This window comes from Lepisosteus platostomus, chromosome 15, assembly GCF_059453375.1.
Source record: "Lepisosteus platostomus isolate fLepPlt1 chromosome 15, fLepPlt1.hap1, whole genome shotgun sequence".
Classification (NCBI taxonomy): domain Eukaryota; kingdom Metazoa; phylum Chordata; class Actinopteri; order Semionotiformes; family Lepisosteidae; genus Lepisosteus; species Lepisosteus platostomus.
The window spans coordinates 7,504,972-7,520,144 of NC_142625.1; the positions used below are offsets into that span (position 1 = coordinate 7,504,972).

The following is a 15,173-nucleotide window of genomic DNA, read 5'->3' on the forward strand; positions in this document are numbered from 1 at the left end:
GGTTTGCGCTCTCCACTGCCTGCCCACCCACTTCCTCCTTTTGCCTAACAACACCCTTCCCTTTACCCTTCCCCCTCTGAGCCACTGACCAGTCAATACCCTCACCCCCCTCCGACACTTGACCAGCCCCACTTGGATCGTCGTCCTCCACCTCCTCAGGATCACCAGCCGCCACTTTCTTCCTGCGAGAGACTCCCCTCTCCGCCACTTGGCCTATTCCACTTGAGTCGTCGTCACCCTTCACCTCCTCAGGATCCGGATCCGCCACCCTCTTCCGACTAGGAATTCCTGGAACAGACATCCCCCGGCTCCCCGAAGGCCCCTCATCACCATCCATTTCAATGTCAGGCACACTCTCCGCCCACGACATCCTTCCTGATTCTTCGACCAACTCCTCCACCATCTCGGTGACCTCCTCCAGACCCCCTCCCTGCTTAGGGAACACCAAACCTCCATCTTTCTCCGCCACACCTCCAGCCGCCACCATAGGCTCCTTCCCCGCAGACCTCTGTTCTCCTGGAGCCGCTCCCGTCCTCCTTGCAAAGGACTCTCCAGCAGTCGATCGAGCCCGGGCTGCACCTGCATAGCTCCTTGACCTTTGAAAACAGTTCTTATACACATGGCTTGCTTCACCACACAAATTACAAGATAAGGGCTTGGCACACTTCTCTGCCCTGTGCCCTACTTCCCCACACCTTCTGCAACAAATAACAGTGCATTCAGCTGCCACGTGACCCTCCGCTGCACAGTTCCGACATACAAATGGCTGCCCAGGGTAATTCAGGTGACCTCCATTCGAACCAATCGTAAAGAAAGCTGGTGGGTGAACATACCCACCTTTCTCAGATGCATTAGTCCTTAAGCGCACCATGTACCTCCTTTTCCCCGTCCAGAAATTCCTAGAGTCCATAACCTTTACACCATTCCCTTGAATGTCCACAAATCTTCTCAAAAAACATACCAGCTCAGACTCTGGCACATACGGATTATGCATATGCACAGTCAAAGGCCTTAGTTCTCTGGCAAACAATGGCTCTATAACAAAATTAACAAAGGGCAAGTTCTCCTTCTGATCTTGAAGAACATTCCATTTCTCCATACAAACTTTCTCCGAAATAAAAGAAACATCAAAAATACCTTTCCCAGGAAAATCTTGATAACAAAAAACATCCGGTACCTCCACGCCCAAAGCTTGGATCAGCACAATGTCCGAAAACTCCTCTCTCTTCATCCTTTCGGTTCCCGGTTTCTCCTTCCATACGAAACGAACGGAATTCCGCATCCGTCCCTCTCTGCCCAACCACTCTCCGCCTGCCGAAGCCGCAACTCCGCCAATCGCCTCCATCGCTCCGTCCTCTCCCCTCCGGTTGACTCTGCCTCCAACAGCCGCCTCCACCGTCGCCTCCTCCGCCGCCTTCCCGACCCTCTGACTAAGACCTCGGAACTGCGGTCAAGCCACTTGAACCTTGATCTTAGCCAAAAGGCCGAGAAGCGATGCCCACAAAGGCGCGGACCGACGCGCGGGCGTTCCGCTGGCGCACAGTGGCGCAGGCCGACTCCTCTGGAGCCCGGGACCCGCGCAGCTGCCGGCCTCCCTGCAGCCAGAGGCCTGCCGCGGGACTCTGCTCCCCCTCTCTCTTGCCTGCCCGCCTGCCTTCCTGCCAGTCCCGGGCGGGGGCCCTGCTCTTTGATCTTCTGTCAACGGCCCGACAACGACCGCAGCCGCAGGGGGCGCCAGCCGCCCGGCCTCCTTAGCTTAGGCCCCTCCCACCGGCAGCAGCTGCGCCCAACCGGCTGCAAGCCAAAGCCGAGCGCCAGCACCTGCGGGCAGAGGCAAGGGGCAGCTCTCTCTCGGGAGGGAGGGAGGGACGGGGACGCGCGCGCACACACGCCTGCCTGCCTGCCTGCCGAAAAAAAAGAAAGAAAAGGTGGATATACTAAGTTTTTTGGAGGGAAAACGCCCAGCTGTCGAAAGGGGCCCGCCTGCAGGGACGGGGACGGACACGCACGCAAGCAAGCAAGCAAGCAAGCAAGCAAGCAAGCAAGCCACGCCTGCCTCCCTGGGAAAAGGCTGAAAAACCTAAGTTTTTTGGAGGGAAAACGCACGGGAGCCGAAAAGGGGGCCGGCCTGCTTGCCCAGAGAGTCGAGACGCGGGAAAGCGCACAGAGGGAGCACGGGAACCGAGAGGGCGAGAGAGAGACAGAACACAGAGACACACAGATGGGGGACGAGGGACGAGACCCGAGAAGAAGGAGCTCCAGTCCACTTCGCTTGCTTGCTCGCTCGCTCGCTAGCTAGCTAGCTACCTAGCTACCTACGTCTGTCTTTTCACCGCTGAGAGAAGGTGGTGCACCGCTCCCGGAGGCGCTGCAATACCGGGCCGATGCGTGGAGAGGACGGAGCAAGCTCCTGATCCAGCTCCCTGTTCCAAAAATCCGTTTAATATGTGGTCCCCCGATGGGGGACGTATCAGATATTAAACTGATAAGAACAGATACTACACTTGATCTTAGCCAAAAGGCCGAGAAGCGATGCCCACAAAGGCGCGGACCGACGCGCGGGCGTTCCGCTGGCGCACAGTGGCGCAGGCCGACTCCTCTGGAGCCCGGGACCCGCGCAGCTGCCGGCCTCCCTGCAGCCAGAGGCCTGCCGCGGGACTCTGCTCCCCCTCTCTCTTGCCTGCCCGCCTGCCTTCCTGCCAGTCCCGGGCGGGGGCCCTGCTCTTTGATCTTCTGTCAACGGCCCGACAACGACCGCAGCCGCAGGGGGCGCCAGCCGCCCGGCCTCCTTAGCTTAGGCCCCTCCCACCGGCAGCAGCTGCGCCCAACCGGCTGCAAGCCAAAGCCGAGCGCCAGCACCTGCGGGCAGAGGCAAGGGGCAGCTCTCTCTCGGGAGGGAGGGAGGGACGGGGACGCGCGCGCACACACGCCTGCCTGCCTGCCTGCCGAAAAAAAAGAAAGAAAAGGTGGATATACTAAGTTTTTTGGAGGGAAAACGCCCAGCTGTCGAAAGGGGCCCGCCTGCAGGGACGGGGACGGACACGCACGCAAGCAAGCAAGCAAGCAAGCAAGCAAGCAAGCAAGCCACGCCTGCCTCCCTGGGAAAAGGCTGAAAAACCTAAGTTTTTTGGAGGGAAAACGCACGGGAGCCGAAAAGGGGGCCGGCCTGCTTGCCCAGAGAGTCGAGACGCGGGAAAGCGCACAGAGGGAGCACGGGAACCGAGAGGGCGAGAGAGAGACAGAACACAGAGACACACAGATGGGGGACGAGGGACGAGACCCGAGAAGAAGGAGCTCCAGTCCACTTCGCTTGCTTGCTCGCTCGCTCGCTAGCTAGCTAGCTACCTAGCTACCTACGTCTGTCTTTTCACCGCTGAGAGAAGGTGGTGCACCGCTCCCGGAGGCGCTGCAATACCGGGCCGATGCGTGGAGAGGACGGAGCAAGCTCCTGATCCAGCTCCCTGTTCCAAAAATCCGTTTAATATGTGGTCCCCCGATGGGGGACGTATCAGATATTAAACTGATAAGAACAGATTTTTTTTTTTTTTTTTTTTTTTTATTGCAAAATTACAAAAGAAATTCCAAAAACTCCAAAGAACAAAACACAATCCCAAATACACAATAGTCACAATAACAACCAAAATCATCTCAACCCATAATCCTGTTAAACACAAAAATCCATTCAATAGTCGACTAACAAAAACTTCTAAATACTAACAGCCCTTCCCACCCAATTCTCAACAAATAATTACACAGCAAAATCAATACACAGCAAAATCTGTACATCCCCATTACATAGCTCAGAACCTCAATTATTACCATAATCCCACCCATTATGCAAATTAAACCAAAAACCCCTTTCCCAAATTTACAATTCATTCATTTTCCACAATCCTTGAATTAACTCCCAGCACCACCCGTCACAAACTAGTCCCCTCCCAAACCACCAATTACATAAACCCACCTTTCAAACAAGTCAAACACATACAAAAATTCAAACAATCCAAAATTCATATAAGAAACAAAACAATTTCTTGTTATACCAATACAAATCCCATTCAATTAATAACAAAAACAATACACAGCAAAAACAAAGTCACAGTTCATTTTAATTCAACAATTTCTAAACACCCCACCAAAAACCCCACAACCCACTTTGCCCTTCCCATAATCCCACCCCTTATGCAAATGCAACCCTGATCTCTGAAAGACTATTAACTTGATTCTCCTTCATCTCTTCCCCTTCTTTTTCGCTTTTTTCCTAACCGTCTGCCCCACCCTTACTTCCCCCTTCACATTCCCTCCTTCCTTCAAATCTACAGTCCAATCTGGTTCTAGGTCCCTAACATCACCTTCCACCCAACGATACTTAGGTTTACTCGAACCCTTATCAGCACTCGACACATCACTTACCGCATTCTCCGCCACATTCGTTCTGCTATCAATCCCAGTCAACCTCTCTTCCACACATACATTCTCTTCCTCCTTCAAATCTACAGTCAAATCTGGTTCTAAATCCCTAACATCACCCTCCACCCAACGAAACCCATTTACAAAACCCTCCCTACGCACTACCACATCTTCAGAAACAGAAATTCCTCCTTCCACTTCACTCTCTTCTTTCCCAATACCCCCCACATTCCTACCCACATCATTTGTATCAACTCTCTTCTTCACATTTTTCATACAATACCGATGACCATGTCCAGGCTCATCACACAGATAACACTTTTTCTCCTGATCACAATTCCTGGCCACATGACCCAACTTCCCACACCGTTTACAAATCACTGGCTCACACTGTGCAGCAAAATGTCCACGTTCTCCACATAACATGCAAGCGAGGGGCTGCCCAGAATACACCAGGTAACCCCTGTGAGTCCCGATCTCGAAGAAAGCAGGGGGATGTATCACCCCCTCCTCCGCCGTGTTCCCCAGTCGCAGTCTCATCAGATACGTCCGCTTCCCGTTCCACACGCCATCAGGATCCAAGTGCCTCCTCCCTGCTCCTTGCAGATCCACAAACTGCTGTAAAAAAGACACAATATCCTCCTCCGGAACAAATGAGTCGAAAACATGCACCATCATTACTGTAAGCTCTCCAGCAAACATTGGCTCAACACGAAAAGACTTAACAGGATCTTCATTTTTCCTCTCCTGAACTTTTCTCCATACTTCAAAACACAAGGCTTCTGTTGCAAGAGTTAGTTCAAACACTCCCCGAGCACAATAATCCTGGAGACAAAATACGTCTGCCAATTCAACACCCAAACATTGAATCAAAACCAAATTCTTGAACTTATCTCTGTCCCAAAAAGCAGGTCCATCGCGGCTCCTCAACGAGAAACAAAGGGAGTTCTTCCTCCGCTCCTTCCTCGCCCAGGGATGCCCAGCCATCGCTCCAGCAATGCTCCTCAGCTCTCCTTCCGAAACCTCCAGGCAAGCAAAACGCCGTCGTCCAGCACCGACCACCGCCTCAGCAAACTCCTCGTCCACACCGCTCCGGTCTTCCAGGTTCCACCATCAGCAATCCATTCCTTCCGGTCCGTCCGATCCTCCCCTCGCCTTCCCGACCCCCTGGACTAAGATCTTGGAACTGCGGTCAGGCCACTTGAACCTCGATCTTAGCCAAAAGGCCGAGAAGCGATGCCCACAAAGGCGCGGACCGACGCGCGGGCGTTCCGCTGGCGCACAGTGGCGCAGGCCGACTCCTCTGGAGCCCGGGACCCGCGCAGCTGCCGGCCTCCCTGCAGCCAGAGGCCTGCCGCGGGACTCTGCTCCCCCTCTCTCTTGCCTGCCCGCCTGCCTTCCTGCCAGTCCCGGGCGGGGGCCCTGCTCTTTGATCTTCTGTCAACGGCCCGACAACGACCGCAGCCGCAGGGGGCGCCAGCCGCCCGGCCTCCTTAGCTTAGGCCCCTCCCACCGGCAGCAGCTGCGCCCAACCGGCTGCAAGCCAAAGCCGAGCGCCAGCACCTGCGGGCAGAGGCAAGGGGCAGCTCTCTCTCGGGAGGGAGGGAGGGACGGGGACGCGCGCGCACACACGCCTGCCTGCCTGCCTGCCGAAAAAAAAGAAAGAAAAGGTGGATATACTAAGTTTTTTGGAGGGAAAACGCCCAGCTGTCGAAAGGGGCCCGCCTGCAGGGACGGGGACGGACACGCACGCAAGCAAGCAAGCAAGCAAGCAAGCAAGCAAGCAAGCCACGCCTGCCTCCCTGGGAAAAGGCTGAAAAACCTAAGTTTTTTGGAGGGAAAACGCACGGGAGCCGAAAAGGGGGCCGGCCTGCTTGCCCAGAGAGTCGAGACGCGGGAAAGCGCACAGAGGGAGCACGGGAACCGAGAGGGCGAGAGAGAGACAGAACACAGAGACACACAGATGGGGGACGAGGGACGAGACCCGAGAAGAAGGAGCTCCAGTCCACTTCGCTTGCTTGCTCGCTCGCTCGCTAGCTAGCTAGCTACCTAGCTACCTACGTCTGTCTTTTCACCGCTGAGAGAAGGTGGTGCACCGCTCCCGGAGGCGCTGCAATACCGGGCCGATGCGTGGAGAGGACGGAGCAAGCTCCTGATCCAGCTCCCTGTTCCAAAAATCCGTTTAATATGTGGTCCCCCGATGGGGGACGTATCAGATATTAAACTGATAAGAACAGATACTACACTTGATCTTAGCCAAAAGGCCGAGAAGCGATGCCCACAAAGGCGCGGACCGACGCGCGGGCGTTCCGCTGGCGCACAGTGGCGCAGGCCGACTCCTCTGGAGCCCGGGACCCGCGCAGCTGCCGGCCTCCCTGCAGCCAGAGGCCTGCCGCGGGACTCTGCTCCCCCTCTCTCTTGCCTGCCCGCCTGCCTTCCTGCCAGTCCCGGGCGGGGGCCCTGCTCTTTGATCTTCTGTCAACGGCCCGACAACGACCGCAGCCGCAGGGGGCGCCAGCCGCCCGGCCTCCTTAGCTTAGGCCCCTCCCACCGGCAGCAGCTGCGCCCAACCGGCTGCAAGCCAAAGCCGAGCGCCAGCACCTGCGGGCAGAGGCAAGGGGCAGCTCTCTCTCGGGAGGGAGGGAGGGACGGGGACGCGCGCGCACACACGCCTGCCTGCCTGCCTGCCGAAAAAAAAGAAAGAAAAGGTGGATATACTAAGTTTTTTGGAGGGAAAACGCCCAGCTGTCGAAAGGGGCCCGCCTGCAGGGACGGGGACGGACACGCACGCAAGCAAGCAAGCAAGCAAGCAAGCAAGCAAGCAAGCCACGCCTGCCTCCCTGGGAAAAGGCTGAAAAACCTAAGTTTTTTGGAGGGAAAACGCACGGGAGCCGAAAAGGGGGCCGGCCTGCTTGCCCAGAGAGTCGAGACGCGGGAAAGCGCACAGAGGGAGCACGGGAACCGAGAGGGCGAGAGAGAGACAGAACACAGAGACACACAGATGGGGGACGAGGGACGAGACCCGAGAAGAAGGAGCTCCAGTCCACTTCGCTTGCTTGCTCGCTCGCTCGCTAGCTAGCTAGCTACCTAGCTACCTACGTCTGTCTTTTCACCGCTGAGAGAAGGTGGTGCACCGCTCCCGGAGGCGCTGCAATACCGGGCCGATGCGTGGAGAGGACGGAGCAAGCTCCTGATCCAGCTCCCTGTTCCAAAAATCCGTTTAATATGTGGTCCCCCGATGGGGGACGTATCAGATATTAAACTGATAAGAACAGATTTTTTTTTATGTTTTTTATTACAAACATAACAAACTTCAACACAGCACAGTAAGACAACCACACCCTTCCCCAACATTCAAACATACCCTAAACCAGCCTCCCTCTGTAACACTAACAACAACCCTTATACTATTACACTCAACAATCCGAAACACAAATCAAACGGTCATGAAAATGTTAGTACAACAGTATTCATATTGGTTCATTTCGAAAATAGAATCACAAAAGAAACAGACATCAGAACCATAAACACAAAACCGTTACATTACCATAATCCCGCCCTGTATGCAAAAAAGATCCCTCCTCCATCCCCAACATTCCTTATATTATTATAAAACAAACCCATATACAGAAATCAATTTAACACCCCAAAGAAATTAATCCCTTCCATCTTTCTTTGGCCGCAGCAAAACCCCACCGTAAGATGTCCCACCGAACACGTCTAGTAACTTCATTTTTGCCTTTGCTAAATACAGATAAGGCTGAAACACAACTGCCATGCTCCACCACCTCCCTCCTCGCTACCCATATATAAAATTTAACCAAACTAATTATATACCATAACACAAATTCATTATTCCATTTTCTCACCCCCTTTACTCCCCGAAACACCACCCGACTGCTTAAAACAAAATCAACAGCGACTTTCTGTAATAATTCAGCACTGTGACCCCACACCCTTTGGGCGAAAACACAGCCCCAGAAAACGTGAAGCAGGGTTTCGACCTCAGAACAGCCAGGCTGCGGGCACTTATCCTGTCTGGACAACCCATGCCTGTAGAGCGTGTCCCTCACCGGCAACCTGTTCCAGAGAGCCCGCCAGTTTAGGTCCTTGAGTCTGTTTTCTAGACCCACCGGCTGGATCTGCCGCCACTCCTCCTCCGACACCCCCACCACTGCAGGTTCCCCCTTCTCCATGATAGTCCTATACATCTGTTTGTGGTCCGTAGCCCCCAAGCCCTTTCTGAACCCTGGGTGCTTCTGTAACCACACCACCGCATGTCTATAATGCCAGGGCAATTTTTGCGCCTTCGGCGTTGTATTCGTCCAGACTACCAGGTGCTTCATCGTATTCGCAAACCACAAACGGATAAAACATACACAAAGGTGATCCGGATCTTCGTATAGTGTTTTACACAAATTTGCGACAAATATTGTGTCTAGTTTCAACGGGAAGTCTGGAACCGACCTACCACCCTCCTCCACTGGCCTGCACATATCCGCTCTCTTGATGTACTCATGCCCCCCACTCCAAACGAAGTGGAAGACCGCCCTCACCAGGTTTCGACGCAGCCGAGCAGGCAGAGGGAACACACAAGCCAAATGAAGCAGCAATGGCAGTATGTCTACCTTTAGGACTAGTACTTTCCCTGTGTACGTCAGCGACCTATTCAACCACATACCGATCTTTTGATTTACCTTCCCCAGCCTCAGGTCCCAGTTGATCCTGGCGGAGTCCTGCGTATGAAAAAGAACTCCCAGAATTTTAACCGGTCCCGTCACCAAGGTAAGACCGCCCGTCACATCTTGTCTTTCCTTCCATCTACCGAAGTATTTAACCGTACACTTTGCTTTGTTCAAAAAAGCACCTGTCCCTTTGGTCATACTATCTGCTATCTGTAGTACTTGGTGAAGACTTCTGTCAGTGCTAAGAAACAGAGAAATATCGTCTGCATAGGCTGCTATTTTCGCCTGTTCTCCTCCACTCCCAGGAACCACCACCCCTTCCACTCGAGGATCCCCACGAATCCGATGCAGAAAGGGTTCTATGTACAGCACATATAATAAGGGGGACAGAGGGCATCCCTGTCTCACCCCACACCTGACCGGAATGCCCATGCCAAGCATACCGTTGATGCATACCCTTGAGATGACATTATTATACAAAACCTTGATCCATCTGATGAGGCCCTCATCCAGCCCCACTCTTCTCATCACCTCCCAAAGGAATGAGTGATGCACCCGGTCAAAGGCCTTATTTTGGTCTAGGCTCACAAGCATCATCTCAAGGTTCCTGTCCTCCACCCATTCAATGACGTCCCTGATCAACTGCAGGTTCCACTTTACGTTTCTACCCTCCACACTGCAGGTTTGGTCTTTACTTATCAGGTCCGGCATCACCTTCCTCAGCCGTCTCCCCAATACTCTGGCCAAGATCTTATAATCGGAACAGAGTAATTGGATCGGCCTCCAGTTCTCCAGATCTTCCTTGTCTCCTTTCTTAAACACCAGAGACATAATACCTGTCCTCATCGTTCTGCCGAGTTCACCCTCCCTCAGGACTTCGTTATAAACCTCCAACAACACCGGTAGTAACCTTTCTCGGAAGGTTACATAAAATTCCGTCGGGAGTCCGTCCATCCCCGGGGTGGTACCTCTACGCAGGCCACCAATGGCTTCTCCAATCTCAGTCATTGTTAGGGCCTCACCCACACCTTCCATACCATCAATCTTCCTGTCAAACCCAATCAACCACTCATCCCACAAACTCTCATCCACTGGTTTCTCTGAAAATAAAACCTTGTAAAAATTAGTTGCACACCTCACCATGCCTTCTATGTCTCTGACCCTGGACCCATCTTCTCTCCTCAGACCCTCGAAGAGAGTCCTCTTCTGTCTGGCTCTGACCGAGCCAAAAAACTGGGCTGAGCACCTCTCCTCCCCCTCAATCAGGTTACCCTTCAACCTAAACAAAAAATCCTTAGCTCTCTCTACCCAAAGTTCTTTCAGTCTGAGTTTAAGCTCAGAAACTTTTGTCATGTCGAAAGCACCACCCTGGTTGGAAACCACATACTGCTCTTCTAGTTCCTGCTGCAATCTCACAAGCTCTCCTCTCTCTGCTACCTTCTTTTGGCTACAGTATGAGATAGAAGCCTTGGAGATCGCCCTTTTACAGGCTTCCCACCACAGCACCGCTGTCTGGTACCGCCCCCTCTGTAACTGGAACCGATCCAAAAGCGCAACTATCAAACTCTGATAATCGGCTTCCAATAACACTTTCGTGTTCAGTTTCCAGTAGTTTGATTTAGGGTCCATACCATCTGGTATCAAATCAACCGACAGCAACAGATGATCTGAAAACCATACCGGAGTAACCGTTGCCGCCTGTGTCAACCCACGTAGGGTGGTGAAGATATAATCAAGTCTTCTGAAGACACCCCTTCCATTACTCCATGTGTGCATTCTCTGTCCCTGACTATAGTCCTTGTGACCATCTTTTAGGTGAAACCGTGATATTAATTCTTTAAGATCACTCACACTCACACCACTCGCATCACATACATCAATATTAAAATCCCCTCCCATCACCACCACTCTATTGGTGTACAGATGTGGCTCAAGGTCCTTCAAAAACGCCCCCTGGAGCCGCCTTTCGGCAGGCCCGTAGACAGCTATTAAACGTACCTGCAATCTTTCCCATGCCCCATCTACAATCATTAGCCTTCCTGGGACTATGCAGTTAACTTCGCTTACAGAGAAATTCGGGGTTCCACATAGGATCCCGATTCCGGATGAGTGCACTCCCCCTACACTCCACCAGGACTCCCCTTTTACCCAGTCTCTCTTAAAGGTGACAATATCACCTTTTGTGCCTAAGTGTACTTCCTGCAAGAAACAAAAGCCGAAATGGCGCGCTTCTAACCATTTGAAGACGCCAATCCGCTTACTATGATTTTTAAGCCCTCTGGCGTTAATAGTACATACGGTACGACTCATGTTGGGTCAAAGGGAGTCTGCAGCTGCAACCCGTCTCCCAAACTAAAAGCACTCTCTATTCCAAGAGGACTGAGGAGATTCCCACCCACACTCATAACCTGCGGGGACCCCTCCCCCAGGGATGATGGACTTACCCCAGGATCATCGGAGGTCAGGAGGTGGATACCGCCGTCTTTCCCCGACTGTTCTGAGGTCTCTGAAACGAAATCCTCCTGTTCCACCACTATATCGCCCTGGCCCGGGGGTATGGGGTCGTCGAGGGTACTGACCTCAGCAGAGGCCTCCAAGGGGTCAGCCTCCTCACCCTGCTCTCCACCCCTCTCCCTCTGTTCCCCTTCCTCCCTACTCCCCCCCTCCCTACCTCCCTCTCCCTCTCCCTCTACACCCCCCTCCACCCCTACCTCCTTCCTACCCCCTTTCTTACACTCCCCCCTCGCCCTCTTTACAGCAATCGCCTTTTTCCGTCTCGGCATTCTCTGTCCTCTCTCTCCGTCTTCTCCCTTCTCTGCCTCGACGTCACTGTTCCCCGAGTCCTCCTCAACAGCTAGGACCTGAAAACGATTAGCCACAGTCTCGAACACGCACTCGTCGGACCTCATTCTTCTCTTCTCTGCCGCCGACTTCCTCTTTGCAGCCCTGCTAGGCTGGGTAACCCACTCCGGCGACTCCGACTCTGCCCTGTCCATCACTTCCGCCCACGACGAGGTCCCCGGACGCGCCTCTTCAGGTACCTTGGTCGCCTTTGGCATCTCCTCTGGTCTGTCGTCTCTTTCTTCTCTTGCGTCTGCTTGTGTCCTCTGGGTGGTCGCGGTCTTCTGCTGTGGTCTGCTCTCCTCTCTCCTCGGGCCCTCTGCCGAAGTCCGCACCACATCTGCAAAACTTCGACTCTTCATCGGACAAACCCTGTACACATGGCCTTCTGCCCCACACAGGTCGCACGTTAAGACCTTAGTACAGTCCTTAGTTTCGTGAGTTGTGGCCTTACACTTTCTACACACACCGCCAGGACAGTTCGCCGCTACATGACCCCTCTGGAAACACTTCTTGCACGTCACCGGTTGGCCTGGATAGAAGAGGTAGCCTCTATTAGGCCCAATCGTGAAATAAGCCGGGGGATGTACCACTCCCTCACCCTCAGATGGCTTAGGTTTTAGCCGCACCGTGTATCTTCTTTTACCGGTCCACACTCTGAGGACATCTAAATCTTTTTGACCTTCTCCCTGCACGTCCACAAATCTGGATAAAAAGGTGATTACGTCTCTTTCTGGGACCCGATGATTAAATAGGTGAATTGTCAGAGTCCTGAGCTCCCTGGCAAACAAAGGCTCTATCAAGAAATCATTAAGCGGTTCCACATCTCTTCCTTCACACACCTTTTCCCAGGCTTTCTCACAAAGTTCATCCGATGCAAGCGACAGGTCGTATATCCCTCTGACTGGGAAATCTTGTAGACAATCAATGTCCTTCAATTTAATCCCTAGAGCCTTCATCAGGACTACTCTTTCAAACCGCTCACGGTTCATCCATTCCTTCTTCTTCTCTGCCTCCTTCACAACAAAACGCACTGTGCACCGCATCTGCCCCTCACGGGACAGAGGGTGCACAGCCGCCGAACCGCGGGCCCACTCACCACCTTCGACCGCTGTCATCTTGGAGGCCCCACTTCGCCCCCTGGGCTCAACCCAGGGCGACTACCCGTGGTGACCTTGGTGGACTTCTGCTTCGGTCTTCTGATGGTAAGGTTCCGCCCGTCTGGTCTGGTTCCGTTGTCCGCTGTCTTCTCCTTCTCCTCTTCGCCTTCGTTGTCTTCGCCTTTTGTCAAGTCCTCAGACCGCGGTCATGCCACGTATCTTTAGATCTTGGCCAAAAGGCCGAGAAGCGATGCCCACAAAGGCGCGGACCGACGCGCGGGCGTTCCGCTGGCGCACAGTGGCGCAGGCCGACTCCTCTGGAGCCCGGGACCCGCGCAGCTGCCGGCCTCCCTGCAGCCAGAGGCCTGCCGCGGGACTCTGCTCCCCCTCTCTCTTGCCTGCCCGCCTGCCTTCCTGCCAGTCCCGGGCGGGGGCCCTGCTCTTTGATCTTCTGTCAACGGCCCGACAACGACCGCAGCCGCAGGGGGCGCCAGCCGCCCGGCCTCCTTAGCTTAGGCCCCTCCCACCGGCAGCAGCTGCGCCCAACCGGCTGCAAGCCAAAGCCGAGCGCCAGCACCTGCGGGCAGAGGCAAGGGGCAGCTCTCTCTCGGGAGGGAGGGAGGGACGGGGACGCGCGCGCACACACGCCTGCCTGCCTGCCTGCCGAAAAAAAAGAAAGAAAAGGTGGATATACTAAGTTTTTTGGAGGGAAAACGCCCAGCTGTCGAAAGGGGCCCGCCTGCAGGGACGGGGACGGACACGCACGCAAGCAAGCAAGCAAGCAAGCAAGCAAGCAAGCAAGCCACGCCTGCCTCCCTGGGAAAAGGCTGAAAAACCTAAGTTTTTTGGAGGGAAAACGCACGGGAGCCGAAAAGGGGGCCGGCCTGCTTGCCCAGAGAGTCGAGACGCGGGAAAGCGCACAGAGGGAGCACGGGAACCGAGAGGGCGAGAGAGAGACAGAACACAGAGACACACAGATGGGGGACGAGGGACGAGACCCGAGAAGAAGGAGCTCCAGTCCACTTCGCTTGCTTGCTCGCTCGCTCGCTAGCTAGCTAGCTACCTAGCTACCTACGTCTGTCTTTTCACCGCTGAGAGAAGGTGGTGCACCGCTCCCGGAGGCGCTGCAATACCGGGCCGATGCGTGGAGAGGACGGAGCAAGCTCCTGATCCAGCTCCCTGTTCCAAAAATCCGTTTAATATGTGGTCCCCCGATGGGGGACGTATCAGATATTAAACTGATAAGAACAGATACTACACTTGATCTTAGCCAAAAGGCCGAGAAGCGATGCCCACAAAGGCGCGGACCGACGCGCGGGCGTTCCGCTGGCGCACAGTGGCGCAGGCCGACTCCTCTGGAGCCCGGGACCCGCGCAGCTGCCGGCCTCCCTGCAGCCAGAGGCCTGCCGCGGGACTCTGCTCCCCCTCTCTCTTGCCTGCCCGCCTGCCTTCCTGCCAGTCCCGGGCGGGGGCCCTGCTCTTTGATCTTCTGTCAACGGCCCGACAACGACCGCAGCCGCAGGGGGCGCCAGCCGCCCGGCCTCCTTAGCTTAGGCCCCTCCCACCGGCAGCAGCTGCGCCCAACCGGCTGCAAGCCAAAGCCGAGCGCCAGCACCTGCGGGCAGAGGCAAGGGGCAGCTCTCTCTCGGGAGGGAGGGAGGGACGGGGACGCGCGCGCACACACGCCTGCCTGCCTGCCTGCCGAAAAAAAAGAAAGAAAAGGTGGATATACTAAGTTTTTTGGAGGGAAAACGCCCAGCTGTCGAAAGGGGCCCGCCTGCAGGGACGGGGACGGACACGCACGCAAGCAAGCAAGCAAGCAAGCAAGCAAGCAAGCAAGCCACGCCTGCCTCCCTGGGAAAAGGCTGAAAAACCTAAGTTTTTTGGAGGGAAAACGCACGGGAGCCGAAAAGGGGGCCGGCCTGCTTGCCCAGAGAGTCGAGACGCGGGAAAGCGCACAGAGGGAGCACGGGAACCGAGAGGGCGAGAGAGAGACAGAACACAGAGACACACAGATGGGGGACGAGGGACGAGACCCGAGAAGAAGGAGCTCCAGTCCACTTCGCTTGCTTGCTCGCTCGCTCGCTAGCTAGCTAGCTACCTAGCTACCTACGTCTGTCTTTTCACCGCTGAGAGA

At 54.7% G+C, this 15,173-nt stretch overlaps 5 non-coding genes across 5 annotated transcripts; all 5 read right to left on the reverse strand.

Annotated features, from left to right (window-relative positions):
• Nucleotides 1-2,343: 2,343 nt before the first annotated feature.
• Nucleotides 2,344-2,534, reverse strand: LOC148647888 (U2 spliceosomal RNA). Its single transcript, XR_015927440.1, has one exon. It is a non-coding gene; the product is annotated as a U2 spliceosomal RNA (small nuclear RNA).
• An 847-nt stretch (nucleotides 2,535-3,381) lies between these two features.
• LOC148647889 (U2 spliceosomal RNA) lies at nucleotides 3,382-3,580 on the reverse strand. The gene has a single exon (XR_015926936.1). It is a non-coding gene; the product is annotated as a U2 spliceosomal RNA (small nuclear RNA).
• Nucleotides 3,581-6,495: 2,915 nt separating this feature from the next.
• Nucleotides 6,496-6,686, reverse strand: LOC148647890 (U2 spliceosomal RNA). Its single transcript, XR_015927441.1, has one exon. It is a non-coding gene; the product is annotated as a U2 spliceosomal RNA (small nuclear RNA).
• Nucleotides 6,687-7,533: 847 nt separating this feature from the next.
• On the reverse strand, nucleotides 7,534-7,721 carry LOC148647891 (U2 spliceosomal RNA). Its single transcript, XR_015926977.1, has one exon. It is a non-coding gene; the product is annotated as a U2 spliceosomal RNA (small nuclear RNA).
• Nucleotides 7,722-14,135: 6,414 nt separating this feature from the next.
• LOC148647892 (U2 spliceosomal RNA) lies at nucleotides 14,136-14,326 on the reverse strand. Its single transcript, XR_015927442.1, has one exon. It is a non-coding gene; the product is annotated as a U2 spliceosomal RNA (small nuclear RNA).
• Nucleotides 14,327-15,173: the final 847 nt, after the last annotated feature.